Below are 16,169 nucleotides of genomic sequence, written 5' to 3' on the forward strand. Positions count from 1 at the left end.
TAGATAGATAATAGATAGATAGATGATAGATAATAGATAGATAGATAGATAGATAGATAGATAATAGATAGATAGATAGATAGATAGATAGATAATAGATAGATGATAGATAGATAGATAGATAATAGATAGATAATAGATAGATAGATAGATAGATAGATAGATGATAGATAGATAGATAATAGATAGATAATAGATAGATAATAGATAGATAGATGATAGATAATAGATAGATAGATAGATAGATAGATAGATAGATGATAGATAGATGATAGATAGATAGATAGATAGATAGATAGATAGATAGATAATAGATAGATAGATGATAGATAATAGATAGATAGATAGATAGATAGATAGATAGATAATAGATAGATGATAGATAGATGATAGATAGATAGATAGATAGATAGATAGATAGATAGATAATAGATAGATGATAGATAGATAGATAGATAGATAATAGATAGATGATAGATAGATAGATAGATAGATAGATAATAGATAGATAATAGATAGATAGATGATAGATAATAGATAGATAGATAGATGATAGATAGATAGATAGATAGATGATAGATAGATAGATAATAGATAGATGATAGATAGATGATAGATAGATGATAGATAGATAGATAATAGATAGATAATAGATAGCTAGATGATAGATAATAGATAGATAGATAGATAGATGATAGATAGATGATAGATAGATGATAGATAGATGATAGATAGATAGATAATAGATAGATGATAGATAGATGATAGATAGATAATAGATAGATGATAGATAGATAGATAGATAGATAGATAATAGATAGATAATAGATAGATAGATAGATGATAGATAATAGATAGATAGATAGATAGATAGATAGATAGATAGATAGATAGATAGATAGATAGATAGATAGATAATAGGGCAGCATGGTGGTGCAGTGGTTAGCACAGCAGCCTTGCAGCACTGGGGTCCTGGGTTCTAATCCCACCCAGGACAACATCTGCAAAGAGTTTGTATGTTCTCTCCGTGTTTGCGTGGGTTTCCTCCGGGCACTCCGGTTTCCTCCCACATTCCAAAGACATACTGATAGGGATTCTAGATTGTGAGCCCCATCAGGGACAGTGATGATAATGTGTGCAAAAACTGTAAAGCGCTGCGGAATATGTTAGCGCTATATAAAAATAAAGATTATTATTATCATTATTAGATAGATAGATGATAGATAGATGATAGATAATAGATAGATAGATAATAGATAGATGATAGATGATAGATAGATAGATAATAGATAGATGATAGATGATAGATAGATGATAGATAGATAGATAGATAGATAGATAGATACATAGTTATGATCGATAGATAGATAGATAGATAGATAATATATAGATATATAGATAGATAGATGATAGATGATAGATAATAGATAGATGATAGATAGATAGATAGATAGATAATATATAGATAGATAGATAGATAGATGATAGATGATAGATAGATAGATAGATAGATAGATAGATAGATAGATAGATAGATAGATAGATAGATAGATAGATGTCAAGGTTTTGGTTTTGTGAATGGATTTGGGGTATTTCAGGAGTTCTGAATTCAAACATCCCATTACTTTTACTGAATTGTTTCTAGTTTTTTATAAACCATAAATACTTGTGTATAAGCCGACCTGAGAATATGCCGAGGCACCTAATTTTGCCAAGAAAAACTGGGAAAACTTACTGTATAAGCCAGGTATGCATTGTCCCCTAATCGCTATTCAGATATGCATGGTTCCTCATCCCCATCCCTGTCTACATGGCTCCTTATCCCCGTGGCTCGCTGGGGTCCTGGGTTCAAATCCCACCAAGGACAACATCTGCAAGGAGTTTATATGTTCTCCCCGTGTTTGCGTGGGTTTCCTCCAGGTTCTCCGGTTTTTAAGCCAAGGGGGACAATTTTAGCACCAAAAATGTGCTGAAAAACTCGGCTTATAAACAAGTACGGTATACACAGTAATTCGTCTATGAAAATAATGCATTCCCCCAATGTGACTAGTGTAAGATGACAAATGCAATAGCTTTTGCTCTTTTGACATTTTAACAGTGTTTTTGCCTACCTGCACCCGTCTAAATGTTGGACCACATCTGTTTTTGACTCCCTGCCTTATACCTGTCCGTAAAACTGAGCAGAGTAGTGATTGGTGCAATTTTTCTCCACGTGGATCTTCAGTTTGCGTAGAAAACCACATAATACGCAGCCACATTGGTATAATAGGGCCATGTGCTCTTCGTGTCCGGTTCGTGGCGCACATGACCAACACATAGACCGGTTATACGGTTTTCTGAATGAACCCTAAGAATGATTCCACTTAAGTTTAATATTAGATCAGCATACTTTCTAAAAGTCCAAGACAATTTCGGAAATAGGTTTGCAAAATAGACAAGATTTAGAAAACCCACACCCCAAAGAGGCCATTTTGGAGAATTTCTTAGGAAAGAGTTTAAACAGGAAAATATGGATGCATTATAAAATTAAGGATTGTTTTGATAAAAAGTGCAGCAAACACTTTAATTCTAGCTATTAGCCTTGAGATTTTAATTATTAGATTCACTTTTTTATTAGTTTTTTATATGATTGATTATTTTTGTTGACCACTCCGCTGACTATGTTTTCTGTCAATTTTGCTTTTGATACAAAGGCTCAGAATAACCATGAGATTGATATGTTGTGTGACAGTAATGGCCATCTGCTGGTTGACCTGTTCTTCAAAAGCCATGCCAATATTACCTGGATCTGACATGAGGACTGTAGGTGAGAAGCAATACAAGCATTTTTTTAATCAATTTATAATAATAATATATATTTTTAATAATTATTGTCATTATTTAAAGGCCTTCGGCTCGATCTCGAGCCATGGTGACTTGATGGATGAACAATAATCTACTATATAATTGTCTAAGGGTCACTTCCGTCTGTCTGTCCTTCTATCTGTCACGGATATTCATTGGTCGCGGCCAATCATCATCAATCATCCGGTCAGTCATGGAAATCCACATCGCTGATTGGTCGTGGCAAAACAGCCACGACCAATCAGCGACGGGCACAGTCCGGAAGAAAATGGCCGCTCCTTCCTCCCCGCAGTCAGTGCCCGGCGTCCGCATACTCCCCTCCAGTCAGCGCTCACACAGGGTTAATGGCAGCGTTGACCGCGGTGTAATGCACTCGGTTAAAGCTGCTATTAACCCTGTGTGACCAACTTTTTACTATTCATGCTGCCTGTGCAGCATGAATAGTAAAAATATCTAATGTTAAAAATAATAAAAAAATAAAAAATAGTTACATACTCACCTTCCGGAGCCTTTCGGATCGAACCGGCCGGTTACCGATGCTCCTCGCGATGCCCCGGTGACCGCTGCATGCATTGCGGTCTTACGAGATGATGACGTACGGTCTCGCGAGACCTCTACGTCATCATCTCGCGAGAATGCAGTCTTCAGACCAGAGCGCGCGACAAGCATCGGGAACCGGCCGCTTCGATCCGGAGGCTCCAGGAGGTGAGTATGTAATTATTTTTTATTTTAATTCTTTTTTTAACAGGGATATGGTGCATACTACGTGACTGGCCAATGTACTATGTGACTGGCCAATATACTACTTGACTGGGCAATATACTACGTGGCTCTGTGCTGTATACTACGTGACTCTGTCCTGTATACTACGTGGCTGGGCAATATACTATATGGCTCTTTGCTGTATGCTACATGGCTGGGCAATATAATATGTGGCTCTGTGCTGTATACTACGTGGCTGGGCAATATACTATGTGGCTGGGCAATATACTATGTGACTGGGCAAGCTGGGCAATATACTACGTAGCTGGGCAATATACTATGTGAACTACGTGGCTGGGCAATATACTATGTGGCTGGGCAATATACTATGTGCCTGGGCAATATACTACGCAGCTGGGCAATATACTATGTGACTGGGCAATATACTACGCAGCTGGGCAATATACTATGTGACTGGGCAATATACTACGTGGCTGGGCAATATAGTATGTGACTGGGCAATATATTATGTGACTGGGCAAACTGGGCAATATACTACGTAGTTGGGCAATATACTATGTGACTGGGCAATATACTACGTGAACTACAGGGCTGGGCAATATACTACGTGACTGGGCAATATACTACGTAGCTGGGCAATATACTACGGGGCTGGGCAATATACTACGTGGCTGGGCAATATACTACATGGCTGGGCAATATACTACATGGCTGGGCAATATACTACGTGGCTGGGGAATATACTACGTGGCTGGGCAATATACTACGTGGCTGAGCAATATACTACATGGCTGGGCAATATACTATGTGGCTGGGGAATATACTACGTGGCTGGGCAATATACTACGTGGCTGGGCAATATACTACGTGGCTGGGCAATATACTACGTGGCTGGGCAATATACTACGTGGTTGGGCAATATACTACGTGGTTGGGCAATATAGTATGTGACTGGGCAATATATTATGTGACTGGGCAAACTGGGCAATATACTACGTAGTTGGGCAATATACTATGTGACTGGGCAATATACTACGTGAACTACAGGGCTGGGCAATATACTACGTGGCTGGGCAATATACTACGTGACTGGGCAATATACTACGTAGCTGGGCAATATACTACGGGGCTGGGCAATATACTACGTGGCTGGGCAATATACTACATGGCTGGGCAATATACTACATGGCTGGGCAATATACTACGTGGCTGGGGAATATACTACGTGGCTGGGCAATATACTACGTGGCTGAGCAATATACTACATGGCTGGGCAATATACTATGTGGCTGGGGAATATACTACGTGGCTGGGCAATATACTACGTGGCTGGGCAATATACTACGTGGCTGGGCAATATACTACGTGGCTGGGCAATATACTACGTGGTTGGGCAATATACTACGTGGTTGGGGAATATACTATGTGGACATGCGTATTCTAGAATACCCGATGCGTTAGAATCGGGCCACCATCTAGTAATATATATATTAGTCAATATTTTTAATCAATATATAATTAACACTGATATACAAAAAATATCCAAAGCCTTAGATCTATTCAGCCAAAATCAAAATCCTTCAGGTTCAGGGCGTCTTACGGCTCATTCAGACGCAAATGGGTCTGAACGAGGATGGCAAACACTTGAGCAGAACATGACAGCTTGATATATTTCTATGAGGCTGACTGTTATGACCTGGTGGTCAGGACAATAATGGACCTGGTGGTTAAGAGCACACGGAATGACCTGATAGTTACTGATAATAAGGACGAGCTCTGGGACGTGGGAACTCTGCTGACCGCAATTCCTAAACCTATCAAACACACTAGAAATAGCCGTGGATTGCGCCTAACGTACCCTATGCAACTCGGCACAGCCTGAGAAACTAGCTAGCCCTGAAGATAGAAAAATAAAGCCTACCTTGCCTCAGAGAAATTCCCCAAAGGAAAAGGCAGCCCCCCACATATAATGACTGTGAGTAAAGATGAAAATACAAACACAGAGATGAAATAGATTTAGCAAAGTGAGGCCCGACTTACTGAACAGACCGAGGATAGGAAAGGTTACTTTGCGGTCAGCACAAAAACCTACAAAAAGACCACGCAGAGGGCGCAAAAAGACCCTCCGCACCGACTCACGGTGCGGAGGCGCTCCCTCTGTGTCCCAGAGCTTCCAGCAAGCAAGACAACAAATTAAATAGCAAGCTGGACAGAAAAATAGCAAACCAAAGAAGTACAAGCTGGAACTTAGCTTCTGATGGGAAGACAGGTCACAAGAACGATCCAGGAGTGACCTAGACCAATACTGGAACATTGACAGGTGGCATGGAGCAAAGATCTAAGTGGAGTTAAATAGAGCAGCAGCTAACGAATTAACCTCGTCACCTGTGAAACTCAGAAACACCCACCAGAGGAAGTCCATGGACAGAACCAGCCGAAGTACCATTCATGACCACAGGAGGGAGCCCGACAACAGAATTCACAACAGCTGACATGCTCGGGTTGACAGACCTGTGGTCAGTACGTGAATTGTGGTCCAAGATTGGACCAATTTGCAGGCACATCTGAATGAGCCCCCGTAGTATATGGACAATGATGATTCCAGAATTAACGGCAGACTGTGCCCGTCGCTGATTGGTCGAGGCAACCTTTATGACATCATCGTCGCCATGGCAACCATTATGACATCTACGTCCATACTGTGCCCGTCGCTGATTGGTCGAGGCGAATTCGCGGCAGACTGTGCCCGTCGCTGATTGGTCGAGGCAATCTTTATGACATCATCGTCGCCATGCTGTGCCCGTCGCTGATTGGTCGAGGCCTGGTGGCCTCGATCAATCAGAGACGCGGGGTTTGCTGGACAGACAGACAGACAGAAAGACAGACAGACAGACAGACAGACGGAAAAACCCTTAAACAATTATATATATAGATGATCACTCAAGTCCTATCAGCCTCAAGGTGTATTTAGACGGACTTTGATGGACTCATTCACTGGGTGATTGCACCATTAATGCCAACATAAAAATAAAAATTATCGACAGCACCTTGACCTGTGTAAACAGGGAATGTGCTGCTGAGGAAATGGCGCTGTATGGCGACAAAAGGATAGTAGTAACAATTGTTCTATTTCCATCAGTAATTCTCGGCCTATGTATTTGTATACATTCGATCGCACTCAGTAGTGGACCTCAATCCACCTGTCCAAAAAGGGGACCATTCACTACATTTTTTCAAATGCAAACTGAACAGCTCCTACAATTGTTGTTGCTCCATTGATTTTGGAATAGTTTTTCTTTTCTTCTGCGCCCCTCCATTCCAAAGTTATCTCCCCTGTAAATAAAGACGCATAATTTCCTTTCAACCAACTGGGCATGTACCACTGAACTGCTCCAGGCGTGTCGCCATGTTTTGATTGGCCAACGTCAAAGGAGAAAAAACAAATGCCCAAAGAGAAGATCTGTGATTCCACAACTAAATGTGTTAAACAAAAATGTTCCTGTGCTGAGATAATCTTATAAATGTGCCCCTGCTGTGACTGTGTAATGGTTGTGTCTGACCGTGCAGGAACATGGTCTGATCGTACCACATCTCCTGGACAGGGGAGGAAACCTCCGCAATGAATTCTTGCAAAGTAACCACCACATGGACAGTCTTATGACCCTACTGTACCCCCTGCAAAGTATGAAACCCCCACATTGCCCCAACACAGCCTTCTACACAACATAATTGCCCCCCACACAGCCCTCCATACCCTATAGTGGCCCCCATACAATCCCTCACACTAGCCCTCCAAACAGTATAACGGCTCCCACACAACCCTCCACACAGTATGATTCACCACGTACAACCCTGTACACAGTATAATGTACCCTGCACACATCTCCAAACAATATAACTGGCCCCCCACACAGCTTTTTAAACAGTTTAATGGTTACCTATAGTCTCCCAAATGGCCCTCAAACAGGATGATGACCCCAGAAATAGTCCTCCATCTAGTACGATGGACCCCTTAAATAGCCCTTCACGTAGTTTGATGCCCGCCAAATACTATGATTGCCCCCATATAGTACTCCCAATAGTATGATGGCCCACTAAGTTGCATCATGGCGCTACAAATAGCCCTCCAAATAATATGATGGCCAAACAAGTAGCATGATGGCCCCTCAAATAGCCCACCAAATAGTAGATGGCACCACAAATAGTATGATGACCCCCACAAAGTACTAATTAAAAAAAAAAAATCACCTCTCCCATTTTCTCTGCTGGTATGTCTCTGCTTCGCACAGCAATCGTGATGTAATGATGTCATCGGTGATGTAATGATGTCATCGGTGATGTAATGATGTCATCACGCCCGTTGCGCTGAGGCATCAGAAGCACAGGGAGAATGAAGGTGGAGGAGGCGTCATCTGTATCCACATCCGGTGTCACACATACCCCAGCCACATGGGCACAAAATGCGGCATGTGTACTAGGGTTGTCTCGTTAGGATTTTCTTCTTTACTTGTTTTTTTAGGTAATTGTTTGCAGTATATTTTTTCGGAATAAGATATTTCTTAATGATGAGCCATTTTTCACTTTTTTTTCCCAGTGAACACAGTTTTCGAGAGAGATGTGGGGCCAACGTTGAACATTTGTGACCTGATGGAAATTGTTAAAAGTGCTTCATGCGTGGAATTCCAGAGTCCGCATTACGAGACAGACGACACAGAAAACTTAAAGCATTCACTGGAGGAATTACTGGCCAATTACCTAAACGGTCGACAGTCGCGACAAGCCCAAGTCGGTTACAACATTAACTCTTTCGGGTTACGCTTTGGCAAACGCGGATCGAAGTTAAATCTGAACGCGGTTTAGGATCTGTTTTGATGGAGACTTGAAATTCTTGGAAAAAAAGTGCTGCATTACGAATTCTGTTGGGGATTGGAGACGGGCAAAGCCCATTGATTGCAATCTGAATGTTTACTAGTAATTTCCATTGAATTCCGTTTTCAGTTATGTATCATTATCTCCAATCAGCACATTTCACAGTCCCATGCCTTCAATGCATGTCATTCGTTAATGTTTGTTACCTAGCAGCATTAATACTGTGTCTTAAGGTGGAATGTGGCTTCCTCGAGCCTCATCGTGATAGCCTTCCTTAGAAATAAATTGAAATTTATACACAAAACAAAAATGGCATTTTCTCCTTTTTTATAATTGTGCGACAACGTCGGTTTGGTTTCAACTTTGTAGAACTAAATGCAAAATTGAAAATGTCATAATTAATAACACTACAAATTTTAATTATCACTATGGTGGAGTTGAGCAAAAGATTTGCAGGACCCTGGTCCAGCTGCCACGTTGCTAGTCCTACAGGATCCTCGGTCCCTCTTCTCCACGACATCATGAATGTTTTGTGCCACAATATAACCACGACGGAAAGGCATCCGAATCAGAAACGGAGCCGATGTAGATAGTAGGAGGTTCTCAGTTCTCTGGTCCAGCGGTCACCTTGCTAGTCCGGAAGGATTCCCGGTCCCTCTTCTCCACGACATCATGAATACTTTGTGCCGCAATATAATCACGCTAGAAGGCATATTCATTGGAAAAGGAGCTGATGGAGGTTCTCAGTGCTCTGGTCTGGTGGCCACAAACTTCCAACCAGGGTCCTGCTAATCTTTTTGCTCAATGCTACACTTTAGTAATACAATGAGCTTCATAGGTGACCATCTAAAATGTTCTTGTGTCTTCTCCAACATGTAGGACCGTTTAGACTATCTACAGCATTTTTTCTAGATTTTTCTAGGTCCACATGCTCCAAGTTCATCATATTTTCTACTGCAGAAGTATTCTTGACTCGAAGCAATGGGAAAATGCAGATCTTCACTGAGACCACCATATAGAGGGACATGGAAGGTCTACACGTTGGTAATGATTTACTATAAGGACACCATTTACCACCCAACTAGGTCCATACAAGCATCCTTGTTGTGTGCATGAATCCTCATTACGTTCTATCTATATGTCAAGTACCTCCTTGTCAATACTCCCTCAAGATTTGAAACAATAAAGCTTTTAATGGAGACGTCCTTTGGAACTATTATGTGGATATCGATTTCAATAGTAGATATAATAAATTATGGTCACCCAAAGACCTTTTGTACTTTTTGGGCTTCTGATTCCATGAGAATATTACAAGTGGGTTTCCCATGGAAGAGAAGAATTTCCTGCTTCTTTGATCTCATTTGCTTGGGTATAACCACTTAGAAGAAGGCAGAAGCTTATTGAACATCTCAAGTGTTGCATATTCTTGGCTTACTTGTCAAAAGTAAGACGCCGAGAACAGATGATGGGTCGCCCCCCCCCCAATCTGATATTGATGGCCTCAATATCAGTCATTGTCATCAATTTCAAAGCAATAGAAAACACCTTTAAGGAGAGACATCTCCTCAAACAGTTGAAGGTCTAGCTATGAAGTTATTAGCTTTTCTACAGCACATCAGAATGGGACTTCAGTGATTATTAAACCTAATTTGAACCTTTTACGAGATTTTGTAGTAAGGAGAAGCTAGTGTGCACATTTGCCGCCACTAAAATGCCCCTTCAATCCTCCAACCAGCAGAACAACTCCTGTCCATATGTCCCATTAACGCATATGAACTTTTCTCTTTGCTACGGGTTTGAAAAAAAATTTGGCTTAAGATCGTTCCCTATTATTGGCCAAGTGTAAACAGACTAGCAATCACCCAGCAAATGAGCAAAATGCTTGTTCATTGTGTGGGATAATTTTTAAGCAAGCTTAAAAATTTTCATTCTTGGCAGCACATTGTACTTTGTCAACAAGAGATGTGCTGCAGATAACATGATGATCTGTAATCACAGAACAATTATATAAATGAACATTCTGCGTGCATAGAAATCTAGTATGCCAGTTGAAAAGAGGCCATTAAAGGAAATCTGTCAGCAGGTTTTAGTTATGTAATCTGAGGACAGCATAAGATAAGGGTTAAAACACTGAATTCAGTGATGTGTGGCTCAGGCTGTGTGCTTTTGTTTACTTACAGTGAAGGTTTTATTACCAGCACATTATCATTGCTGTGACTATCTGGCATTTGAGCAGTTTTCCAACCATTCCCTAATAGGCATGTATATGACTGGGCATGTGCCTCAGGTGCAGCCAGCATGAGGGGTGCCATGGAGCCCTGTGATGCAACAGTCTGAGGTGTCTCCCCAGTGGCTGCATTCTGCCGCCTCCTGGATTGGGAGTCAGCTGTTCTGTGAGCCGGCTGTTAAACTGACAGAAGGCTCAGAGAAGGTGCAGCTTGCATGCTCCCAGTGATCAATTGTACTTACGTCTTTCAGACCCCTCTACTTGATAACCCAGAATTCCCTGCCGGGATGGGAGTTAAGAGATCCATGATCTGGGTATTTAGCAATAAAAATAGACTTAAACATGTTCTATTAACAGCATTTACTCTACCAAATCTATATGAACTCAAAAACCTTTACCGAAACATACCATTATCATGGTTCTCGTGTCTACAGTTGCAATCCTTTATTTCAACACTCCAGCTGGTCACAGAGCTCAGATCTGATCTAACTACCTTTGAATCACTTTTCTTCGTGAACACATGCCAATTCACCCCATCACTCAAACTTACTCAACCCTATCCTCTTACTTTGATGGAACCTCGCCTTGGTTAATTAAAGAAAGAGATGGGGAGATTGGTCAGGGCGACGTCAGCAATGTGATCAGGTTATGTGACAGGAGCGGGAGAGCAAGGGTGGAGATGGGGCATATACTACAAAACAGTATTGGGGAATGAGTGCAGACACAGTATGGTGAGTGGGGGATCAGTACAGACATAGTATGGTGAGTGGAGGGATGGATGCAGACACAGTATGGTGAGTGGTGGGATGGGTGTGGACACAGTATGGTGAGTGAGGTGATTGGTGCAGACACAGTATGGTGAATGGGGGGATGGGTGCGGACACAGTATGAGGAGCTAGAGGGAGGAATGTATGAGTAAACAGTATAAGGGGGATAAGTGCAGATACAGTATGGTGAATGGGGAGATTGGTGCGAACACAGAATGGAGAGAATGGGTACGGATGCACTATGGGGAGCTAAAAGGGATAATGTATTCGGACACTGTATGGGAAGTGAGGGAGGGGATGGGTGCAGACAGTATGGTGAGTGGGGGGATGGGTGCGAACACAGAAAGGGGAGAATAGATGTGGACCCAGTATGGGGAGCTAAGGAGGGTAAAGTACGCAGATACTGTATGGGAAGTGTGGGAGGGATTGGGTGCAGACACAGTATGGGAAGTGAGGAAAGGGATGGGTGCAGTAACAGTATGGTGAGTGGGGGATGGATGCAGACACACACTATGAGGAGCGTGGGGAAGAATATATGCAGCTATGGTATGGTGAGTGATAGGAAGAATGTATGCAGACACAGTATGGGGAGCGAGGGTGATGTGGGATATGTGCGGACACAGTATGGGGAGTCAGATAGATGTGTGAGGAGGCAGTAAGGAGAGCAAGGGGTAAATATATGAAGAGACAGTATGATTGAGAGGGGGATATGAGAGGAGACAGTATGAGGAGGGAGGGGAAAACATGTGAGGAGACTATTGAGAGGAATAGTATGAGGAGAAATGGATGTAGAAAAGTGTGAGTTGTTCACAGAATAGAGTAGCGTGAGGAGTGCGGTAACGGGGTGGGCAGTGTAAGGGCACAGCTAGTAGGGGACGTTATACCAAGGAGGGAGAATTTGATGAGGTGATGCAGTATAGAAACTGTCCCCTTCATGTGATAAGCAGCTCACTGTCAATAGACTATGTACATACAGAGTCTGGTGTGGGCAGGGTCAACTGTAGTGGGGGCAGGGTTAGTTTTGTCACCTCTGCTTCATCCTTAATGTAAAAACGCTAATTGTATCACAACTACTGAAACCAGGAAACTAAGTGATACAAACCAGGGATTCAAGCTTCAGGAGGCTAATTTGCATATTCCAGGTGCCTTCTGGGAGAAGCGAAGTCTCCCTAAGCTAGAAGATCGTTGGGTACAGCCGGGACCAGCTGCTTCGAAAGCATCACCAAACCAGGGATTCAAGCTTCAGGAGGCTAATTTGCATATTCCAGGTGCCTTCTGGGAGAAGCGAAGTCTCCCTAAGCTAGAAGATCGTTGGGTACAGCCGGGACCAGCTGCTTCGAAAGCATCACCAAACCAGGGATTCAAGCTTCAGGAGGCTAATTTGCATATTCCAGGTGCCTTCTGGGAGAAGCGAAGTCTCCCTAAGCTAGAAGATCGTTGTGTACAGCCGGCACCAGCTGCTTTTTGCCTGTAGGACATTATTGCAAGAGAGCTTGGCTGAGTAGATTACACAAGAAGGATAACACACAGCAAGTCAGCAGGATCTAGGAGCAACATGGCAGATGTGACAACCTACATGGTGAGCTGCAGCATGTGCTACATGTTCACAGATCGACCAGAAGAAGAATCCAATTTCACCTGTCAGAAGTGTAGACTAGTGGCCCTTTTAGAAGAAAAGGTGCGGGGTCTGGAAGAAAGAATAGCAACTTTGAAACTCATCAAAGAGAATGAAGACTTTCTAGACAGAACAGAAGCATCTCTACTGGTCACAGAAGGTGCAAAAAGTGTCAGAGAACCTCCAAAAGCAGATGAGTGGAAGCATGTGACCAAAAGAAGCAAGAAGACCATGGAGAAATCACCAACCACACAACTGAAGAACCGATATCAAATCTTTGTAGAGGATGAAGATGGCACACCTAAGAATGAAGCAATACCAGCAAGCAAAAAAGAAAAGGGCACACAGCAACAAGTGACAGCAAAAAGTACAGCCAAGAAGCAACGAAGAGTGGTGGTGGTGGGAGACTCACTACTGAGAGGCACAGAAGCAGCCATCTGCAGACCGGACATAACTGCAAGAGAAGTATGCTGCCTTCCAGGTGCGATGATCAAGGATGTGACCGATAGGATACCAAAGCTCTTCAGCTCCAAGGACGTCCACCCATTTCTTCTGATACATGTTGGCACCAATGACACGGCAAGGAAGGACCTACCGACAATCTGCAAAGACTTTGAAGAGTTGGGGAAGAAAGTAAAGGAACTGGATGCACAGGTAGTTTTTTCTTCTATCCTTCCAGTAGATGGGCATGGCACCAGGAGATGGAACAGGATCCTTGATGCAAACAACTGGCTAAGACGATGGTGCAGACAACAAGGATTTGGATTCCTGGACCACGGTGTGAATTACTGGTATGATGGACTCCTCGCCAGAGACGGACTACACCTCAACAAACCTGGGAAACACACATTCGCCAGAAGACTCGCTACACTCATCAGGAGGGCGTTAAACTAGAAGAAGAGGGGACGGGAAGAAAAACATTAGACTCGTACAAAGACGACCCAGGAAAACATACTCAGAAGGGAGGTAAGAACATTTCTAAAACAATCCACAGTGAGGAGATTGGAACAAAACAAAATCCTCTAAACTGCATGCTCGCAAACGCCAGAAGCCTGACAAACAAGATGGAAGAACTAGAAGCAGAAATATCTACAGGTAACTTTGACATAGTGGGAATAACCGAGACATGGTTAGATGAAAGCTATGACTGGGCAGTTAACTTACAGGGTTACAGTCTGTTTAGAAAGGATCGTAAAAATCGGAGAGGAGGAGGGGTTTGTCTCTATGTAAAGTCTTGTCTAAAGTCCACTTTAAGGGAGGATATTAGCGAAGGGAATGAAGATGTCGAGTCCATATGGGTTGAAATTCATGGAGGGAAAAATGGTAACAAAATTCTCATTGGGGTCTGTTACAAACCCCCAAATATAACAGAAAGCATGGAAAGTCTACTTCTAAAGCAGATAGATGAAGCTGCAACCCATAATGAGGTCCTGGTTATGGGGGACTTTAACTACCCGGATATTAACTGGGAAACAGAAACCTGTGAAACCCATAAAGGCAACAGGTTTCTGCTAATAACCAAGAAAAATTATCTTTCACAATTGGTGCAGAATTCAACCAGAGGAGCAGCACTTTTAGACCTAATACTATCTAATAGACCTGACAGAATAACAAATCTGCAGGTGGTTGGGCATTTAGGAAATAGCGACCACAATATTGTGCAGTTTCACCTGTCTTTCACTAGGGGGACTTGTCAGGGAGTCACAAAAACATTGAACTTTAGGAAGGCAAAGTTTGAACAGCTTAGAGATGCCCTTAATCTGGTAGACTGGGACAATATCCTCAGAAATGAGAATACAGATAATAAATGGGAAATGTTTAAGAACATCCTAAATAGGCAGTGTAAGCGGTTTATACCTTGTGGGAATAAAAGGACTAGAAATAGGAAAAACCCAATGTGGCTAAACAAAGAAGTAAGACAGGCAATTAACAGTAAAAAAAAAAGCATTTGCACTACTAAAGCAGGATGGCACCATTGAAGCTCTAAAAAACTATAGGGAGAAAAATACTTTATCTAAAAAACTAATTAAAGCTGCCAAAAAGGAAACAGAGAAGCACATTGCTAAGGAGAGTAAAACTAATCCCAAACTGTTCTTCAACTATATCAATAGTAAAAGAATAAAAACTGAAAATGTAGGCCCCTTAAAAAATAGTGAGGAAAGAATGGTTGTAGATGACGAGGAAAAAGCTAACATATTAAACACCTTCTTCTCCACGGTATTCACGGTGGAAAATGAAATGCTAGGTGAAATCCCAAGAAACAATGAAAACCCTATATTAAGGGTCACCAATCTAACCCAAGAAGAGGTGCGAAACCGGCTAAATAAGATTAAAATAGATAAATCTCCGGGTCCGGATGGCATACACCCACGAGTACTAAGGGAACTAAGTAATGTAATAGATAAACCATTATTTCTTATTTTTAGGGACTCTATAGCGACAGGGTCTGTTCCGCAGGATTGGCGCATAGCAAATGTGGTGCCAATATTCAAAAAGGGCTCTAAAAGTGAACCTGGAAATTATAGGCCAGTAAGTCTAACCTCTATTGTTGGTAAAATATTTGAAGGGTTTCTGAGGGATGTTATTCTGGATTATCTCAATGAGAATAACTGTTTAACTCCATATCAGCATGGGTTTATGAGAAATCGCTCCTGTCAAACCAATCTAATCAATTTTTATGAAGAGGTAAGCTATAGGCTGGACCACGGTGAGTCATTGGACGTGGTATATCTCGATTTTTCCAAAGCGTTTGATACCGTGCCGCACAAGAGGTTGGTACACAAAATGAGAATGCTTGGTCTGGGGGAAAATGTGTGTAAATGGGTTAGTAACTGGCTTAGTGATAGAAAGCAGAGGGTGGTTATAAATGGTATAGTCTCTAACTGGGTCGCTGTGACCAGTGGGGTACCGCAGGGGTCAGTATTGGGACCTGTTCTCTTCAACATATTCATTAATGATCTGGTAGAAGGTTTACACAGTAAAATATCGATATTTGCAGATGATACAAAACTATGTAAAGCAGTTAATACAAGAGAAGATAGTATTCTGCTACAGATGGATCTGGATAAGTTGGAAACTTGGGCTGAAAGGTGGCAGATGAGGTTTAACAATGATAAATGTAAGG

The 16,169-nt window shown here is 42.0% G+C and overlaps 1 long non-coding RNA gene across 1 annotated transcript in view; it reads left to right on the plus strand.

Annotated features, from left to right (window-relative positions):
• The window catches only part of LOC138651693 (uncharacterized), a 10,840-nt gene extending 2,592 nt beyond the window's left edge, over positions 1–8,248 (plus strand). The window contains exons 2-3 of the long non-coding RNA XR_011315517.1: positions 2,694–2,806; positions 8,162–8,248. This is a non-coding gene — a long non-coding RNA (uncharacterized lncRNA). The remainder of the gene's footprint in view (positions 1–2,693; positions 2,807–8,161) is intronic.
• The last annotated feature ends 7,921 nt before the right edge of the window (positions 8,249–16,169 follow it).

This window comes from Ranitomeya imitator, chromosome 10 (genome assembly GCF_032444005.1).
Source record: "Ranitomeya imitator isolate aRanImi1 chromosome 10, aRanImi1.pri, whole genome shotgun sequence".
NCBI lineage: Eukaryota > Metazoa > Chordata > Amphibia > Anura > Dendrobatidae > Ranitomeya > Ranitomeya imitator.